At 39.9% G+C, this 21,546-nt stretch overlaps 1 long non-coding RNA gene across 1 annotated transcript; it reads left to right on the top strand.

Moving 5' to 3' along the window:
• Positions 1–8,065: 8,065 nt before the first annotated feature.
• On the top strand, positions 8,066–21,186 carry LOC113833606. The gene is made up of 2 exons (XR_004768750.1): positions 8,066–12,376; positions 16,570–21,186. It is a non-coding gene; the product is annotated as an uncharacterized LOC113833606 (long non-coding RNA).
• Positions 21,187–21,546: the final 360 nt, after the last annotated feature.

Here is a 21,546-nt window from a genome sequence, read left to right as displayed (position 1 = left end):
TCTCCACCTGGGAACCCATTGGCCACACTGGCCTGGTAGGCCATCTTTACTCTTCTTCCTGTCCTCCACTGCAATTTCCCTAGTCCTGTCCCTATCCCTGTAGCAGGCCAACTGCAGGGACCTGTCCTCCCACCCTGCCTCCATTCTCTGGGGACCCCACCAAACCTTGGAGAGGATCCAGCCCTCCTCCTCCCTGTGGACTCTCTCAGCCCCCAATTGTATTTCATCCCAAGGCACAATGTATTAAGTCTCTAGAATCTATTTGCATTTAAGAAACATTAGCAAGCCATCAGCATGGATGATGTATTATACCCAGCGCTTCCATAGGATTCTGTCCTCCTCATTCCATTTCTGCCTTCACTTTTCATATTGAATGCTCATCTACTTTATCCTATCGTTAGTGCAGACACGTGTGAACAGATGAAGAAATGACTCTATCTCCATGATAAGTCCATTATATAAAATACCTTAAAACTTAGTCATCCAAAAAAAGATGTAGTCTCAAAAGCAGGGCTTTCGTTTGCTAGAGAGCACCTTTACTTGGTATATCTGGATCAACCTTTTATAAACTTACAAAATCAAGTGTTGTCTTAGTCACTGTTCTGTTGCTGTGAAGAGACACCATGACCAAGGCAACTATTATAAGACAAAGCATTTCATTGGGAGCTTGCTTACAGCTCCAGGGGTTTAGTCCACTATCATCATAGCAGCAAGCATAGTGGCAAGCAGGCAGATGTTGGAACAATAACTGAGAGCTACTTTCTGATCCTCAAGAGGAAAGAGAGACTGGGCCCAGCATTGGCTTTTGAAGCCTCAAAGCCCACCTCCCATGACACACTTCCTCCAACAAGGCCACACTTGTTAATCCTTCTAATCCTATCAAGAACTGCCACTCCCTGGTGACTAAGCATTCAAATATATAAGCCTATAGGGGTCATTCTCTCAAACCCCCATAAACTGTCTCAACCATAAAAGTAAATGAAGAGTTGCTGCATTGTATGTTGATGTACATAAACTTGGTAGACTTTTTCCCTAAGGAAACACTCATTTTAAAAAAAAGTAATAGACTGCCAAAATGCCCCCCCAGTGCTCTTGGCAATACCTGTCCTCAGGCAAAATGTCACTGGCTCAGCTGGTAATGCTAGGCTGCAGCCATTTGGAAGCACTCTTCCACTGTATGCATTCATAATCATAACTTACAGCAGAATCCATGAAACTATTTGTTAACATGGCCCAGAGCTGTACAAACTTAGACATGATTTACTGAATCTAATTAGAACCCTTCCCCACAGCCATGTCATTCAGACAGCAGTGAAGTCACAGGTTATTGCTTTCTATAATCGGTTTACCCACAAATCTGGAGGTCAGAACTCCAACTCTTCAAATATCCTGAGGAGATAACATTCTACTCTTAGTGTCTTCTCTCATTGTCTTCTTCCACAGCTGATACTAAGAAACTCAACAGTACATGTATTTGAAGATAGAAGAAAGGACTGGGACATTCCAGGGAGGAGCAATCAACATCTACTTCAGGGTGCAATCTCTAGGGGCAGTAGTTGCTGCAATTTGGTTATTCTCCCCAGTAAAACGTCCCTCCACTTGCCTACTCAGACCCAGGACCATAAGGCTTCAGGAGGTCATGTGAGCAAACACCCGACCTCTGCAAATACCCAGACTGGATTTACAGTCGACCCTCATTTATTTACTATGAGGCACTAGCTATATCCCTAACCTCTTGATCTAAACCAACCACATTTTATGAAGTGTGAGATCCATGGCAGGTATTGACTAACAGGATTATTAATAGGGGAATTGAATTATTTTTTAACTGAGTATAAATCTTGGACCATAGGTCAGGTGTTTTAAAATTAATCATTATTCCCTCTTAGTCAACAAAACTAAATTTGAATCTTAGCCCCCGTGCAGCTAGAGTAGCAAGAAATACAGCATGGTTGACCTCTCCTTGCACCCCCTAGGTTGACAGCAAACTCCTGGAAGCATATGCAGTGCTAGAAAAACAAGAGGGGAAGGGTCTTTAATTGTCGTTATGCACATTTCTCCTTTCATTTCTCAAGCTTCTGCCACTCGAATGACGTAGGGAGCTCTAAGCTTTCTCTCCTTGGCTGCAGGAAGTTCAGTCATCTGTTAAGTTTGGGAGACTGATATCTGCATTTTTCTGTCATGAAGAACCACACAGCTAAGTCCCTTACCACGATGTCACTTTTGGAAAGCACTGCCACAGATGGCTTGCTTTCAGGTCCCCTGGGACTCCAGAGCTTCCCTCTGCAGACACGCCCACTTGCAGTTGACCACTGTGCCTCTCTTCCTCCACATTTAAACAGGCCCCTTTCTCCCCTTCCCTCCCAGGACACATTCTTTTCAAACCTCTCGAAAACATTTAACATGAAATAAAGTGTGTTTGACGGCAGCACAGTGTTGGTAGCTGCAAGAATAGTGTTGTCCAGCAGATTTCTAGAGCTTAAACTCAGCTGAATATCTACTCCTTTCCCAGTCCCCTGCAGACACAACTCTACTATCCATTTCCATAAGTTTTATGAGCATTTTTATATCCCATGTAAGCGGAATAATGCAGTGACATATCTTTGATCCCTTATGACTAATTTACTTGACTTAACAAAATGCCTGATATTCACTCATCAGAAGACAGAATGTAAAACCGTATGTATATTTTAAGATTTATTTATTTTTATTTCACGTGTAGAAGTGTTTTGCCTGCATGTGTCTTTGTGCCATGAGTGTATCTGGCATCTGTGGATCTCTAAACAGTTCTCTGGAACTGTAGTTACAGAAAAACATTTGTGAGCCACCCCCTGGGAATTTCAAACTGAGAGCCTATAAAAAGAGGAGACAATGCTCTTAAACTGCTGAGATATCTCTCCAACCCCATCACATTTTCTTTCTGTATTTATCCACCAGTGAACATCTAGATTATGTATTATCTTTATTTAAATATTGTTTATAATAGACAAGAATGCTAGTATCCAATAGAGGGAGCCACTATAGATTTAAAGAGAAATCTGCCACTAGGGAATTGTACAGACATCCACAAGGATGACCCCAACTAAGAATGTAAGCAATAGTGGAGAGGCTTCCTTAAATGCCCTTCCCCTATAATGAGAATGATGACTACCTTAAATGCCATCCTAGAGCCTTCACCCAGTAGCTGATGGAAGCAGAAGCAGACACCCACAGGTAAGCACTGAGCCGAGCTCCTGGAATTCAGTTTCAGACATGGAGGAGGGATGGGCAAAGGGGTCAAGATCAGGCTGGGAAAATGCACAGAAACAGCTGACCTGAACACGGGGGCACTCATGGACCCCAGTCTGACAGCTGGTAAACCAGCATAGGACCAAACCAGGACCCCTGAATGTGGGTGTCAGCTAGGAGCACTGGGCAGTCTATGGGCCTCTGGCAGTGGAACCAGGATGTATCCCTAGTGCACAAAAAGACTTCAGGAGCCCATGTCATGAAGGGTTACTCCCTTAGCCTAGATACACAGGGAAGGGCCTACGCCCTGCCCCAGATGACTTAACAAATTTTTGATGATCCCTCATGGAAGGTCTCACCCTCCCTGGGGAGCAGAAAAGGGATGGGATAGTGGGCTGGTGGGGGGGCACGGGAGGATGGGAGGGAGAGGGAACTGGGATTGATATGTAAAATAAGATAGTTTCTAATTTAAATAAAATTTATTTTTAAAAAGCAGTCAAAAAAAAAGAATGCTGGACTATAAGATCCTGATTTAAATTAATTTCTTTGGACATGTACCCAAGACTAATATACCTAGATTACATCATATTTTTATTGTTGGAATTCTAAACATGTGTATAATGCATTTTTTTCAAATCTCACACCCCATTCCCTCCCCTCCAGCTCCTTCCCCACCCCTACTTTCCCTCCCAACTTCATGTGCTTTTTCACTTCAGCACATTGGATTCATTTAGTAAAATGATACTGGAACCATCTACTGAAGGGTGAGGAGCCGCTCATGGCCCACATCCTTGAAGAAAAGTCATTATCACTCAAGTAGCTGCCAGTACTTAATAGCCCTTTATATAGGGATGGGATTTTATTGCCCTCACCACCACCCATGCGGAGATTTCTGCTGGCTTGATCTTGTACATGTCTTAAGCAGTGTCTGCTGCTATGACTTCAACTGTGCCGTTCTATTGCCATGTCCAACAAATACTATTTTACTGAAATCATCTACTCCCTCTGGCTCTTACAATCTTACTGCACCCTCTTCCATGATAATCCCTGAGCCTTGAGGGAGGTGTGTATAGACGGTCCATGTAAAGCTGAATACTCTACAGCCTCTTATTCTCTGTATGTTGCCCAATTGTGGGTCTCTATTTTAGTCACCATATACTACAAAAAGACTTTATGATAAGAGCTGAGAGATGCATTGATATACAGGTATAAAGATAAGAACTTACGATGCAATTTATTACTATGTCCATTTAGCAGAATAGTAACAGTACTAGAGTCTCCACTAGGGCCTATGGCCTTGCCAGACATGGGTTTTTGTCCCAATTAATAAAACCAGGCATGAGTTCTGTCTTGTGGAGCATGTTTTAAAACCCAATGAAAAGGTGGTTGGTCGGTTGGTTGGTTGGTTGGTTGGATGGTTACTAACATAATATTAGTGAAACTATTACTCTAGTGAGCATATCTTGCCAGGCCTGTCAATATTGTAAGTCACTAGATTAATAGTTGGATGAAACTAATGACTATTTTTCTCTCCTTGTAATGTGCATAACATCTTCCAGTACTATAAAAGCTAGCCAGTAGAGATGAAGCTTCTAGGGTGTTTTAAGCTTGGTGAGAGTGAGAGAAATATTCCTTCCCTGGGAAAATCACACTAACTGGTTATTCAATACCAAATGGTCACCCTGAAAATATACATAAGTAACATTATACAGACAGAGCAGGTTATATCTGGTTTTTCATGTAACAATTCATGAAAAACAAGACCATTAGTTTGAAAAGGAGCCAGGAGGGTTGGGAGGAAGATAGGGAAAGGAGAAATATCTATTTTTGCTATAATATCAAAAACTGAAAGAAAAAATTTAAACAACAGCTAATGATGGCATGGAGGTAGGGAAAACTTACTGTTGGTGCAAGTTCGGGTGGTGTCGTCACCATGGAAATCAGTGTGGAGGTTCCTGAAAAAGTAGAAGTATTCACAGCTATACCACTTCTGGGCATATTGCCAAAGGAGTCAATATCCTACTCCAGGGCTACTTACCCATATGTTTTTGTCACTGCTCTGTTTTCGAGAGCCAAGAAATGACAATAGCCATTTCACATGCACAACGGAATATTATTCAACTGCTAATAAGACTAAAATAATGACATTTCCATGTAAATGGGTGAGCTGGAAATAATCATTTAGAGGGATATAACCTACACCCAGAAAGAAAAGCACCACATGTTCTCTCTCTGATATGAGTGTTATACTAAAATCTTTACATATGTGTGTTTAAACTGGAGTGCCTATAGAAACAGGAAACTAGTCAGGTGCCGTGGGAGTGTGTTTCAAGGGGAGGAGAATAAAACACAAGTAGTAAGAAAGGGAATGGGTTGAGGGGTGGGCTGTGGGCATGGGAGTATGGGAAGGAGAAGGAACTGGGATTCATAAGTAAAATAAGATTGTTTCTAATAAAAAATAACATAAAAAACAAGTAGGATGAAGAGGAAAGGAGGAATAATGGAATATGAAAAGATAAACATGAGAAATGTGAGGTTGGGTAGAGGGAATTTGAAGAGGGATGATTAGCCCTAAAGACATTGTAAACTGCCATAGGGAAACCCACAACTGTAGAGTCTACCTAAAACACACGCATATACATATATGAAAGTTTATAATTGAGTTATCCTATTTTTATTTTTAAAAGATCTTCCTTGAAGAGACAGCCTAACTAAAGAGTGGAGAATGTCTTGCCAGCTATAAATTTGGCAGAGGATTAATATCCAGAATATACAAAGAAGTCAAAAATGTCAACAGCAAGAAACCAACCAACTCAGGCAACAAGCAGACTAATGAAATAAACAGAAGGTTCTCAAAAGATAGAACATAGATGGCCAATGAGCACATTAAAAAATTAAGTTCAACTTCTCACGCCATTGGAGAAATGAAAATACAAACCACACTGAGACTCTATCTCACCCCAGTCAGAATAGAAATCATCAAGAAAACATGGGAGGCCTCACCGTCTCTGACTAGTGGATGAGGGGTTGGGAGAGGAGAAGTTGGGGTAGCCGGAGGCCAGGAGGGAGAGGGAACTGGGATCGGTGTGTAAAATAAGATGGTTTTAAAAATAAAAAATAATTTTTTAAAAAGAAAGAAAACAAATGTGGGCAAACAGTGGACAAAAGGAACAGTTATACACCAAGGGTGGGAATGTAAACTACCATTGCTACTATGGAAATCAGTATGGAGATTTTGTTGCTATTTTTGATGCTATTGGAAATGGGAATGTTTACTTAAATTCATTTTCTGGGAGTTTACTACTAGTGTGTAGAAAAATCAAGTGACTTATGTGTTTGCTGAATTTGTACCAGAAAGTGGGGAAATGGAGTCATTAGGATTTCCCACATATGAATTCATAGTGTCTACATTTTCTTTCAAGACTTCTTTTTCTACCTGGATACTGTTTCTTTGTGTTCCAGCTGGGAACTCTAGTACTCTCTGGAATAAATGGGAAAGTAAACATTCACACCCCATTGCTGATTGTAAGAATTGCTTTCCGTTTTGCCACATTAAATATGTGTTTTAACTGTGGACTTTTCACACATGATATTTATAACCTACTTGCAAATTCCATCTATACATAGTTAAATGGATTTTTCTTACACATGAAAGGATGTTGAATTTTGTCAAATGTTTTTCTGCATCTATTGAAATGACTGGTTTTTATCCTTCATTCGGTTAATGTGGTGTATCACATGGATTAACATAGGCTGAACCACCCTTGTATTAAGTCCCATGTGAGCACAGTGTGCAGTATTTTAATGTGCTGCCGAATTCAACTTTGTAGAACTCTTTAAGGATTTTTCTATCAATGTTCATCAAGCATAGCATTAGGCTGTACTATCTTTTCAAATGACTTGTAATTTTATAAAACATTAATAACATTATTAGCTTTAGAGTATATAGTTTCATACCTTGAATATGTGCCAATACATTGCTTGAATGTGTGCCAATACAGAAGACCTCAGTTATCTCCATGAAAACTGGAAGAACACCAAACAACTTATACAATTAATATATATATTTAAATCCTGCCCATATTCATTAGGAATTTTTTTTACTTTGTTGTTGCTAATAACCTCCTTTCCTTCCCACTGGTCTCTCCTATTCCTCTACCTCCTTCCTGTTTAAACCTTTCCACACCCAATATTCCCCTCTATTTCTTGTTTGTTTGTTTGTTTGTTTTGGAAATTGTATTTCTAATACATTTCCCCCTTCCCTTTCCTCCAAATACTTCTATATACTCCTACCCACTCTCCTCAAAATTTGGGGCCCCATTTTTTATCAATTGTTAGTGCATGCGTAGTGATGTTTCTATATGCATACATACTCCCAAATGTGACCTGTTGAGTCCTTAAAATGCTGTTTGTTGATTGGGGACATATATATGTGTGTGTGTGTGTGTGTGTGTGTGTGTGTGTGTGTGTGTGTGTGTGTGTGTGTGTTTCTCTTATTGGTTGATGAATAAAACATTGGTTGGCTAGTAGCCAGGCTAAAATATTGTTTGGCCAATGAGACAGCAAGTAGACGGGACTATGAGTCAAAGAGGATTCTGGGAAATGTAGTAGAGAAGTGATTATCCAGGCAGGAAGTGACATAGCAAGGAGACTCATATTTGAGCTAAGGAGAAACAGGAAGGGCCCTCTTTTCCCCTCTGCTCCTGCTCCAGCAGCACGATGTGATCCACCAGCCAGGAAGGATGCCAACAAGGCATCCGATAAGATAAGTCTTATAAAAAATATAGATTTATGATAATTAAGACTGAGCTAACAGATGAGGAATCCTAGTCATTGGCCAAGCAACATTAAACCTAATACAAGTTTCTGTGTATTCATTTGGGCCTAACTCGGGCAGGTGGCTGGCGTAAAACACACATGTGGCGGTGGGGCTCAGATAGCTTTTGGCAGAAAGATTTATCGAGACATGGGGCTGCAAGAGGAAGGACCAAGGAGAGAGAGGGAATCCACAGGAGAGATACCATGTAGGACATGCCAGACGTTCTCTGGTAAGATAAGGCCATGTAGAAATTCATAGATTAGTAGTTATAGGTTAATAATTAAGAGAGAGCTATCTAGTAATAAGCCCTAGCCATCAGCCAACAGTTTATAAATTAATATAAGTATTTGTGTGTTTATTTGGGGCTAATTGACTGTGTGACCAGGCAAACAGAAACTTCCATCTAGAGTTTGTATGTATGTTTTCAGGGCTGACCATTTGGCACTGGACCAACAATTGGTGTGCTTTATTCTGGAGAGAACCACCTCTCCCAGTCCTCAGCTTTATTCAGTTGCCTGTAGTTCTTTGTGTAGCACTGGGGCCTTGTAGGCTTTTGCCTATGCAGTTTGACATATTCTTTGGTGTTCTCCTTGTTTTCATTTAGGCAGTCATGATGGCGAGACTTTACAGGTATAGCTTCCAATGTTACTAGGAGACACAAATTCACAGCAAAGATGTATCCATTGAGATTGGGTTCTACAACTCTGCATATTGATTGGTTGTGGTTTTCTATAATGATCTCTGTTGCAAAGAAAGGTTTCCTTGATGAGGGGTGAAGAGTACATTTATCTATGGGTATAAGGGCAGTCATTTATAGATTTTTGTTAGGGATTATGCTGGTTTAGTAATTAGTGGTTGTAGATTATCCTTCGTAAGCCATCATCTCAGTAGCACTTAGTAGTTAGCTAGATTTACCAATTCTGATACTAAGCAAATGTATCCGTCTTGCTGAGTGGGTCTTAAGTCCAATTAGCAAGTGGTTGTTTGTCACCAAGGTATACATGTCACTACTGCACCAATAGGATTATTGTACCATGCCAGTCATTAATGTGGTTCATAGGCATTGTAGCTGGGTTGGACTGTTGGTTGCTTTCCTTCTTTGGAAGCTTGTATAGCACCTTGTGGTACAATGAAAGCCAGTGCTCATGGAGGGAGCATTCAGGTCACTTCCAGTTCAGGGACCTTTAGGCCCTGTTTCTGAAGTATTTGGTGCCCTCAGCAACAGGAACTTATCTGACACCTCTGACCCTTGTCTATTTTCATAGTCCCTGGGTTCTACTATTCCTTATCCCTTAATACAAGGAAAAATATATTCAATATTTTTATTTGTACTCTAGGCAGCTTAGTACTGAATTTTTTATGAATGGTTGATAACTGTGACAAAATAAGTAAGGATAAAACACTACTTTAAGATTCAATTCTTTGATCTTACAATGAAAAACAAGTATTCTTCACAGTCTATTGTTGTACATCCATTAAATTTGTGGCAAATCCATTTGCCTTAAAGGGAAACCTAAATGGTCTAAGACAAAGAACGCAACAAAAGAGTCTTTAAATCATGCAATAGTATACTAGGCTAAAAACAAGTTGTTTTTTAAATTTGCAAGATTAAAGCACTTAAGATATGAATATATTTGTTATCATCTTCAAAGTATCTTATACTGAAAGATGATATCACAACCTGGAGGTCTTGAATAGAGGCAGCAAACTGTGTTATGTGCCGACTACTGAATATTTTAAGAGATTCTACAACATGAGTACAATCTATAACTCATCACTATAGCTCAAAAAGAGCCATTAACAATTAATAAGCACAAATGAATGAATATGGCTATGTTCCAGTAAAACCTTACAAAACAAAGGAATGGGTCAGATTTACCCACAAAATGTTGTTTGCCCAACCCCTGGTCTAAAGGGTGAACTATAAATATTGATCACAGAATAAGGGACATATAGAATGTAAAAGCAGTTTTCTAACCCAGAGGATATTAAAATATTTCCCTAAGAAGCTAGAGAGATGGCTCAATACTTAAGAGTCCAGGTCCAGCACACAACTGTAGCTCCAGTTCCAAAGAAATTTAACACCCTCTTGTGGCCTCTGCAGGCACCTGACCATAAGAGGTGTGTATACACACATACACACACATGCGCGTGCGCACACACACACACACACACACACACATGTGTAAAATGTTTTTTTTTTAATTTCTTCCCTAAAGCAAGTTATAACAGTAAAGAAAAACAAGAAATATATTCTAAAAATAATTGGGTTGTTTCACTGTTACAACAAGAAAAGGTAAGCGTCCTTAAAGATGTTTCTCTTCCCTCAAACTAAGAAGTCAGAGAAAAGAATAAGTTGTCTCTTGGAACCTTACAGAGAATGAAGTGCTGGAATCCAGGACTAATGAGCTCTAGCAGAGTACAAATCAAATGGCTTCAGTAAGAGCTATTTTGCAGTTTGTTGACAATGGCTGTGTAGATGCCTAAGAACCATAGCTGAGGCTGATGGGTTGTGGTGTGGAGTGTCCAGCAACATGGGCTTCTTTTTACCACTAAAACATATTGTGTGGGTGCAAACACCACATATAACTAGTTCTTATCTGTTTAAAGCAATAGTTCCAGACAATAACAATCACTGTGGAGAAAGGAATTAAGACTCAAAGAGACAGATGGCCCTCATGCTCTGTGAGGGACAGACACCCTTCCTCACTGTCAGCTCCTCACAATTACTCCTTATGCATGTGGGGCCTTACAGAACAGAAGAAATAGTTCTGGAGAATGTATGAATATGGAATGGTTTCAATAAAAAAAATCATGAGCTAAAAGAATAAGGAAAAGAAAACTTTCTAAACTACAAAATATTTATGGATCATATGTTTCAGAGTCCCTGAAACAAAGTTGTCTTTAATGACATAGAAACTAAAACTAGCACATATTTCACTTTTAACCAATTAATTCATGATAAATTTTGAGCCATGTTGCTCAAATTCATTCTCTCTGTCTCTCTGTCTCTGTCTGTCTTTTCCTGTGTTCTTCCCAAATCTACTGCAACATTAGAATGTCAGCAAAGAGTTAATTCGCATTACTTCACACCTGAGCATGGCTTTATTCTCCTAGTTACAGGTTTTACTCATATATGAAGTGGACAGTAACATGTCTGTCCTTTTCATAAATGCACAATTGAAACATAATTGTCCAAGAACAAAGACTCAGTAACAGTGCCAGGATCCAGTTAACAGGTTGCCACTAGAGAAGTGTGCACTCCCCTGTAGACACAAAGATCTCTCCTTTCTTCCTATTTCTCAAGTCTCTAGTACACAAGGCTCTATAACAACCATCATGGGATGGGGGTGCCCTTCTGAATGCTGTGAATATATGTTTCTCTTATTGGTTGATGAATAAAGCTGTTTCGGCCAATGGACAGGCAGGATGTAGCCAGGCAGGAAGTATAGGCAGGGCTATCAGAGTAGAAGAATTCTGAGAAGAAGAAGGCAGAGAGTGAGTTGTGGGAGAGATGCCATGTATCTGCCAAAGAAGCAAGAGCCTAGGCATCACCAGTAAGCCAAGACTGCATGGAGATGCACAGATTAATAGAAATGGGATAATAATTGATAGAGAGGTAGCCAATAAGAAGCCTGAGCTGTCGCCAAACAGTTTATAATTAATATCAGCCTCTGTGTGTTTATTTGGGACTAAATGGCTAAAGGACCAAGCAGGACAGAAACTTCTGTCCACATCATTCCTTAGACAGGTCCCTGGATGGAGATATGTATAACAATTAATTCCCAGGACCTGCCATGAATTTCTTATTATAACCCCTCAACTAGAACTACAGCGCAGGTAAAATTATGCATATAAATTCTATTAGCTTTCAAGGTGAATAAATCCCAAATCTAACAACAACCCCAAATTTCCATAATTCTTCCTACAAACAGAAGCAACTAAGTGGAATGTGATTTATAGCACAAGGCCAGGACAGAGCATAGAAGAAAGTTTTGCTTATATCTTCCCCTACTTTAAGCAAAAAGGAAGCCTGTGGGCACATAGCAAAGGGGACAACCTTGTCTTGACTGCAGGTTCAGAACCATCCCCGCTTCTCAGTTCATGAGAAATAAGGAACAAAATGCAATCAGACCTGATCTTGCCACTCATGTCAGTTTGATGTGACTCATTCTGTACCTCAGGCCTTCATGGTACCCGAAAATCCCATTATGGCCCCAGCCATGTTCTTGGCCAACACCCTGTCACTGTTAACTTCCAGGAGCATTTTACAGGTTAATCCACTGGAGACCTTCTGTCTGGCTGTCCTCTGTCTGTAGAGCTGAACTGGTAAGGATCCAAGAAACACATTTCTAGGGGTTCTTGGAAGTACTTTCTAATAAACATTACCAAAAGGAACTTCATTGTTACTGGTTTGATTTCAAAGAACTATGTTAAACCCTAATTTGGGTGAAATTTACTTCATGTATAGCATGAAAACAATAACTGCATGCTAATCAAAGTCATTTTTAAAGCCAACAGTATTTTAAGACCCAAAAATTTAGGTATTTCTGAAAATGGTCTGACTCCATGCATCTAAAATCAAGCTTTAGACAAGGCCACTGTCATTCATTAGCTATCTTCCTCCTTGTCACAAATACTATAGAGAATGTACTTTACATCTTTCTAAAAGAAAAATTAGAATTTGTTTTCTGGGTTTTTTTTTTTTTTTTTTTGGTTGGTTGGTTGGTTGGTTGGTTGGTTGGTTGATTGGTTTTTTGAGACAGGGTTTCTCTGTATTGCTTTGGAACCTGTTCTGGAACTTGCTCTGGAGACCAGGCTGGCCTCAAACTCACAGAGATCTGCCTGCCTCTGGCTTCTGAGTACTGGTAGAATTTGCTTTTATATAAGTTTATTGCATAGCATCACTACACATCATTTATTGAATTAATTTTCAAAAAGCTATCTGGTACTTTGGATTGAGAGTTCTTCTTTGAAGGATTTAGTATAAGGATAGCAAACAAGGAAAACCAGATAAAAGGGATGTGCTACAAGGGGATTCCTTCCTCTGAAGGGTGCGTTGCTCTCGGACTTTGCAATCCCTTTCAGGGCAGGAGTCTCTCAGACAAAAGGGAACAGTCAGAATCACTACATTGAGGTCCTACTGGGGTTGAGCCACAAAATAAGGAACCAACAAAGATTGAAGGAATTGGAATTGAACTGAGAAAGGCAGATGCATCGTGATTTCATTTTCATATAATATTGTGGCAGCATGGGCGGAGCTGAAAGCAGCCTTACCTGTTGTAGTATTTTGAAAAGTAAATGTCTCCCATCATCTCTGGCATTTTAATGTTTGGTCCTCAGTTAGTGGCCTTATTTGGGGGGGGGAGACTTAGGAAGTGTGGCCTTTCTGGAAAAAGTATGCCACTAAGAGTTTAAAGTCTTGCACCATTTCAAGTTCTATGTGTTTGTGTGTATGTGGGGTGTGTTGTGTGTTTGTGTGTGTATGTGTGTGTCTGTGTGTGTGTGTGTGTGTTTGTGTGTGTCTGTGTGTGTGTCTGTCTGTGTGTGTGTGTGTCTGTCTGTGTGTGTGTGTGTGTGTGTGTGTGTCTGTGCACGTGAGCATGTGGAGGGATATTTGTGTTTGTGTGTGTGTGTCTGTGTGCGTCTGTGTGTGCATCTGTGCACGCGTGTGTGCACATTTGCGTGTGTGTTCCCTGCATGCTGTTCAAGTTGTAAATTCTGAGCTAGTCCTGCTGCATGCCCTGTGCTTGATGCCCAAATTCCCCAGCAGTTGTTGAGTGGACTCTAACCCCTCGGGGACAGTAGACCCCAAATAAACCTTTCATTCTAGAAGTTGCCTTGGGCATGGTGTTTTATAACTGCAATGGGAAAATAACTGTGTACCCCTCCTGCAGGGCTCAGGGATCACTGTGGAAGAGGGGTGGGGGTATAGTAAGATCCAGAGGCACTGGAGTATGACAAGGATGTCGTGTTTTCAGGACACAGCAGGGAAGTCATACATATGAGCTGACTAGGGCTGTGACAGCATGCATAAGTCCCACACAAATACAAGCCAGAGAAAATCCCTGTGTGGCAGGGAAGTCCCATAAAGCCCCATTGCTAGCAGTGGAGCTATTGGCAATCTGTAGCTGCTAGGAGAGGGAGAATAGGTTTTATTTACGTGTGTGGTCCCTAGGAGGTCAAATTGGGCAGAACAAATTGTATAATAAACTTTATAAATATGTATGTATACAAACATATTCATACAAAGGTTTACCTGGAGTTACTGTAGGGGACACCATAACCACACCTGCTAGGGGCTGGTTACAGGGATGCCGGACCATGCCTTCGAGGTCAGGGTGACCAGGGAAGGTTTAAGAGTGAGGGGTGCACACATGGACCTTCTCCCTTCTTCCTTTTCATCTTCGGCTTGCTGTAGTTACTCCTGCCTTGCCGGCTGGCTAGGTCACTCTGTAAGTAAGGCTTCTCCCTAATAAATACCCTTATATTTTTACCTGACTCCATATTGGTAATTCTCACATTATACACCAACATACACACACACAAATAAATAAATTTAAAATTTAAAAACATATATGGTATAATGAATAAAACAAATTCATTTTTAAAAGCACTACTAAAATCATTATGGTATAGTGTGATGTGGAGGTAAATTTTAAATAACTGGGGTTTGGATTCCAACTCCAGTCCTTTTTGTATGGCTTGGAGAAAATGACAAATCCGTCTATACCTCATTATGACCATATTTAAAAAAATGACTATAATACTAAAATTGAGCTAACCATTATGGAGATTGAGACTATCCAAATGTTATATAGACTGGCTATTTAGTTGACATCATATAAATGACATAATTTTTCATATTTGCATGCTGTCCTTTAGCTCATGGATATTAAAAATGTCTGTTCTAGTTTGACTTCTGCTGTTATGATAAAATACTCTGACAAAAAGAAATCTAGGGGAGGGAGGGTTTACTTGGACTTGAGCTTCCAGGTCACAGCCCTTCATTGAAGGAAGTCAGGGTAAGAACTCAAGCAAGATCATGAAAGGTTCATGGAGGAAGGCCGCTTGCTGACTAGCTCACAGTCACATGCTTACCTTGTCCAGGAGCACCTTACTGGGGATGGTGTCACCTGCTATGAAATGGGCCCTCCCACATCAATTAATAATCAAGATAATCCCCATTAAAAAAAGCATCCACAAGCAAAATAGAAAAAAAAAGCATCCACAAGCCAATCTGATCTAGGCAATTCTTTTTTTTTAATTATTTATTTATTATGTAGACAGTGTTCCATCTGTATGTATATCTGCAGGCCAGAAGAGGGCACCAGATCACACTGCAGATGGGTGTGAGCCACCATGTGGTTGCTGGGAATTGAACTCAGGACCACTGGAAGAGCAGCCAGTGCTCTTAACTGCTGAGCTATTTCTCCAGCCCTAGGCAATTCTTCATTTGTGGCTTTCCTTGTAGTTGACTCTAGGCTGTGTCAAGTTGACGTGTAAATACATCCCGGGTGCATGAACTGGCTTTTTGGAACCCACTCACTTTGGCGGGATATCTTGCTCGGCTTTGATACAGGGGGGAAGGCTTGTTCCTGCCTCAACTTGTTATGGCAGACTTTGTTAACTCCCCAAGGGAGGCCTTACCCTCCCTTACCTTCCTTACACTCTGAGGAGTGGAGTGGATGGGGGATGGGATGGGGGATGGAATGGGGAAGTAGGGGGAGCAGAAAAAGGGGAGAGGGGGGGACCTGGGGTTGATATGTAAAATGAAAAAACTAAAAAAAATTTAATAAAAAACTAACTATGGCAGTACCACTACTACAAAATGAGTTTAGAAACAGTTTACAACATTGTTAAAATTTTGTTAGCTTAAAATGCCTAAAAACTAGGTTGGAAGCATGGCTCAGCCATTAAAGGCTAGGCTCACAACCAAAAATATAAAATGCCTACAAATGACTGGTCTAGAAGGAAAAGCATCACATTCACATGCAAAAAAAAAATTGAATATTTGTTATGTGTACCTAAGTACTGTGGGACACATATGCATATAATATCTGACATTTACTTGTGATAAATCTTTTACTTGATCTTTTGCCATTCACAATAATTTTTAGACTGCCAATGTTATGAACCCATTTGTCTTTACTTTGAAACTGAATTAAAGTTACATGACTAAGGCATACTTTATCAACATCTGTCATTCATGAGCTTAATGTTTGAGTCTTTTGCTTCTACAACTTCAAAAATATTTTTCTTTTTTTTTTGTCTTGAGAAAGAGATTAGAAGAAAACCACCTTTAATTTGTGTTCATAATGTTCAGTATCTCCCCCAGGAAGCTTAAAGGGACATCTTAGGAAGAGATGAAAGGGGAGCGCAGGGAGATGATTGGTTACCCAGCGCCTCACTCTTGTTTAATTGCATTTTCCATCTGTCGCTCGCTAGAAGAAAGGGGGAGAATTAGGTTAAAAGATGTCGGACTTCTATGAGATTGTAATGAGGAGTATTTTTTTTTCAAGGGAAAAGAAAGGGAAGCAAGGCTGGGTGCTGATTGCACAGCAAGTCCATGCAATCTTCATTTTGAAGAAAGAATTACAGGAAGCTTGAAAAACAGGAAGGGGATATTGCTGGATGACTTTCTATCCTGAATATCAAGTTGTCCTTGATTAACAAAGTATTTCTTTTACCAGAGGGACATGGTAAATGTTATTCTATATTACCTAAAGAACAAAGTAGTAAATGAGTATAATGGCTCGGCATAAATATTCATGAAATCAGGTAATTACAAGTATAACCACTGCTTTTTGATTGTTTAGAACTGGACTGATTACCATATGAAAACCATTCATTCCGAAGGAAAATTCTTTCTCCTTAAGCATTCATACCGGGCACCACTTCTCTGGCAAGAGGTGCTGTGATCCCTAATTTAAAATGCAATACCATCAATTTGGGCAGGGCAAAAGGTGGAAATGTCATTTCCAAAGTAGTTTGCTAAGGTCACAGGCAGTGATCTAGAAAGTGCAAAGGCTGTTAAAAAAAAAAAAAAAAAGGATGAAAAGAATGTACTAATGTACATGCACCCATAAGACCCGCCACTGCAACACATTCTTCAAGAAAATGACCCTTGTTTTTAACTCTAAGCACTAAATGTTGCTACAACTGTAGTTACAAAGTGTCAGTAATTGCACCAGCTTTTGGGATTTGTATCTATTTCTAGTCTGGGCTAAATTTAAAAACATTTTATAGAATAAAAAGAAAAGTGTTGATTCCTTAGAACTACTATGTCACTCTGGTGTTCAGCAGTAGACAGACAGAAATGTATAGTTTCTTGATGCAATAAACTGTACCTTAGTGTCTAACACTGGTGGGCATTCATGACACACAGTATGGAATTTCCTCTGCATAATTCAAGCAAAAGAAACAGTTTCTTTCAAACACTTCAAAACAGATTTTTTTTTCTTGAAGAGTTTAAGTGCTGAACAAGGAAGGAAATTACTTCAAAATGTATGCAAGTGCTAAAAAGACTAATATACTCATTAATTGATATGTTTGTGTCTCAATTTATGGCCTCCCTGTGAAGAGCTTTCACTTCATCTCACTGGAGAACTTTTTCCCCTAAGACTTATTTCAAATTCCATATTTAAAGAAGAATCAGCATAGGCCTTCCTTTGTAGCTCTTCAAAAACAAATGCAAAACGTCAAGCAAGCAAGAATATAGACTAAATCATAACTTCATAAGAGAAAAATCAGTACGAAAACAATATTGTTTATAGTTTGCTGGTACATAGTCTTTCTAAAGAAATACCTATGTAGGGAGAGACCTCTACACTCCTGTGGCACTGACCATGCCTACTTGGGCGTGGCCACAGGTGCCTAAGGGGCCTATGTGATAAAGATTGGAGGAAAGGGGCACTTCACTCTCTCACTGGGTTCCAGTCAGGTCTTGGAGAGCTACTGAGACTAACCTGGGTCATCAGTTCCTCATGTAAGTGATTTCCCCTTAATAAATTACCCATCTATATCCATATTCCACGTACGGTTGTTTTCCTCTACACACCTATGAAGAAATAGTAATCTGAAATTCCAATGTATTTCTTAAAAGATCATCAGGGTTTTTATCAGTTACATAGGTACTTATAGAAATATGAAGCTTACCAAGTTCACAAATAATAAAAGGAGAATTACTTCTTCCTGAGGCAATTCTTTTACTTACTCCCTTTCAAGTCAAGAATTCTGGGCAATTTCATCAACTTTTTTAAAATAATGTCTTTTAATTGGCCTTGAATCTGACAGACCACTACTAAAATGTGCAATGCCATTCTGCTGCTGTTTCTGTCCAGGCATTTTATAGCCACCATAACTCGTGCAGTGTGGAAAGTGCTTACTCTGCCATTTCTAAGCATATGTTTCCCGAATTTACATCATCTTTTAAGTCCGGAGATTTGGGAGTTCAGGGAGTCTGTTAACATTATGCATTCCATTTCAACACTGAAAATGTCATCAAAATTTCTGAAATCTCTGTAGCCTCATCTTATCTACGGGTCAGGGATATGTCACCTGTTGAAAAAAATCAATATAGAAGTGTGTGAGTCATTACGAATTTACAATAAGCATCTCAAAAATAACTCCACACATTGCTCTTTTAGAGAGTCTTTGTATGGGCTGATTAATAAATTTTAAGTTTGATGTCTCAATGATTTTCTGTCAGCTATTATGTATGCTTTGGTTATGATGTTCAAAACCACATTCATCTACAGAATTCTTTGAAGACAGTGACCTAGCTCACTGGAAAGGCACACAAATGCATTTACATAAATTCATTGCAGTCTCTACCTGGGACTTACCCTGCCCTTGAGTTACTGCGAGAGAATCCCAAACAAAAATGTTACAATACTCTATAGGCTCTTTCTGTCCCTGCCAATCCCTTGATATGCAATGTATTCCATGCAGTGTATAAAAATAATTAAGGTGTGACTGTGCTATTTTAAAAATAAAATGAGAAACACATTCTAAGGAAAACGATAAATAAATTAAGCAACTAATTAAAAGCAATGGAGTAAGTTCAGCAATACAATACTGTGCAAAAAACACCGTTATTATAGAAGATGGTATATAAAATTTACCAAGAAGAGAGTAGGAACTATGAGCAGACTGTGGGACCAATCATTGCAGATTTGACAGAAAGGTTAATGAAGAGAACTAAGACAGAATAAGGCTGTTCTCGTGCCCAGGCTACCAACAAGACAAATACGGAATGCATATGCAAGTCCTCCAACAGTCTTAAGGCTGGGACATACGTTATGATTCAGTGACTATAGCTGAAGACTATAGGAAAAGGAAATCAAAGACAGATGACCGTGTCCAGTAGCTTCAAATGCAATGAAATCCAAAGAGAAAAGCATCAGTAGATACTGTGTATGTATAGAGAACCTACTCTGTATCAGGGCCCTGAGTCAGCTTTGTTACCTGCATTATCTGATTTTTATCCTTCCTATCTCCTTTCATTCCCATTTCAGAGATAAGAAAATTGATTCTCCAAATGATTAAACAACTTTCCTGAAGTCCCAAAGTCAGTACAATCACTGCCTCTGATCCACAGCACCACTTCTGCCATTTGCAATGTGAGTTCGTTAGAACTAACACAAACCAAGTGACAATATCCTGTCTCACAGCAGTGTTTCGGACCAGCTGAATGAGCCTCATCTGAAAACTTTAATTCCCATCCCTAAAAACCAATATAAATTACAGAGGTGAGGGCCCCCTTGTATGTCTGTGAACAAACCCACATGATTTTAAAAACACTAAACTAGGAACTATACTGCTTTAGTAAAGTGGCAGTTGTGGGTTCTCCTCAGAGTCATGGCTTCACTAGCTCTGGGAAGCTGCCAAGGGTTCTAGTACCAGGCAGCTTTGGTATCACTCTTGTGGAGGAGGCCTTAAACCCAATGAGAGAGCTTCTGCTTACTACCAAAGTATGCATGACACTATGGTACCACACTGGGCATTGTTTTAGTTCACCTCCCTTGGAAGCTTGCATGCTACCTCGTGGTACCATGAGAGTTAGTCCTCAAGGAAGACAATTTCATGTCAGAAGAAGGCCGAGATCTTCCAGGTCCTAAGTCTGAAGCACATGGTGTCCTTCAGCAATAGGGACTTACCCTCACTGTCTAGGGGGCAACCAAGGGCAACAGCAATAGCCTATGTTTGGGGAAACTCTTGCATAATTCTGATCAAAAACCCAAAAATCATTGGGACTTTTGTTATATAATCTATGGCCCTTATAGTACTGTCAGCCAAGATGGGAAATTGGATTTAAACTATATATGTATACAGAGAGAGAGAGAGAATTTAGATAGCTAATAGTTTCACCCTTCTTCCTTCTTCCTTTACCTCCCTCCTCCCTCTCTAATTAAACCTCAGCCATGTTTTGCTCTTTTAGATAACTTGTAGCTATTCCCCCCGCTATTCCCCTCTCTATTACTCCCCATTTCCCATGCTCCCTTCTTATTATCCTGATCTCCTCAGTTTCTCCAGGTTATATATGAGCATCTGAAGATTTGGAGATAGGAACAGTGTCTTAGTTAAGTTTCTATCGATGTGAAGAATGCACACAGCTCGAGAAGGTGGTCTACAGAGAACTCCCGCCAGGACTAGCTAATCTCTTCCCCTATGCTGTGAACAACAAAGAGCCTGAGGTTCTAGGCTGAAAGACAGTAGGTGTGGCTCCATCAGAGTGCACACAGCCCACCTGTGATCCAAGCTCTTTTGTGTCCATGTGGCTGTCATTTCTTTAGTGTCACTGTCTTTTCTTTACTCCCTCACTGCCCCTAGTTAGGATTCAAGAACCAAGTTGTACAGGTTGTGGTAGACATGTGTGTGGTGTGTTATCTTAAGTTTATTGATGTAGGAAAACCCACCACTGTGAGAGGGACCATTCCCTAGGCGAGAGTTTCAACTACATAATAGTAGAGAAACCGAGCTGAACACAGCAATCAAGTGGGTGTGTACGCATTTGTTCCTTTCCACTCCTGACTGTGGAAAGATGTGACTGGCTGTTTGTGATTTCTGCCTTGACTGTCACACAATAACAAACTGTAACCTGGAATTATATAATGGAATAAACCTCCTCCCTAAGATTTTTTTGCCTTCTTTATTGAAAAAAAAACTTATATAATATATTGTGCTCAAGATTTTCCCTCTCCCAACTCCTCCCAGATCCAGTTTACCATAGCAACAGAAATGAAAGACCATCCACTATATTTCAGAATTAATACATAGAGCCTATCTTTCCTAACAGGAATTGGGTACCTTTTGATCAAAGTCCCCCCAGCACTTCACACACCCTGGTACTTGGCAACACCATTCAACTCTATTTTTATCATGTTAAATGTTTTAGATTCCTCATATTGAATATATAGTATTAGTATTCTGTGCCTGGCTTATTTGATTTAGCATAATTTTCTAGAGACTTATCCATTTATGTTGTCAAAATGACA

This window comes from Cricetulus griseus, chromosome 2 (assembly GCF_003668045.3).
Source record: "Cricetulus griseus strain 17A/GY chromosome 2, alternate assembly CriGri-PICRH-1.0, whole genome shotgun sequence".
Taxonomy (NCBI): domain Eukaryota; kingdom Metazoa; phylum Chordata; class Mammalia; order Rodentia; family Cricetidae; genus Cricetulus; species Cricetulus griseus.
This window is presented reverse-complemented; position numbering and strand designations above follow the sequence as displayed.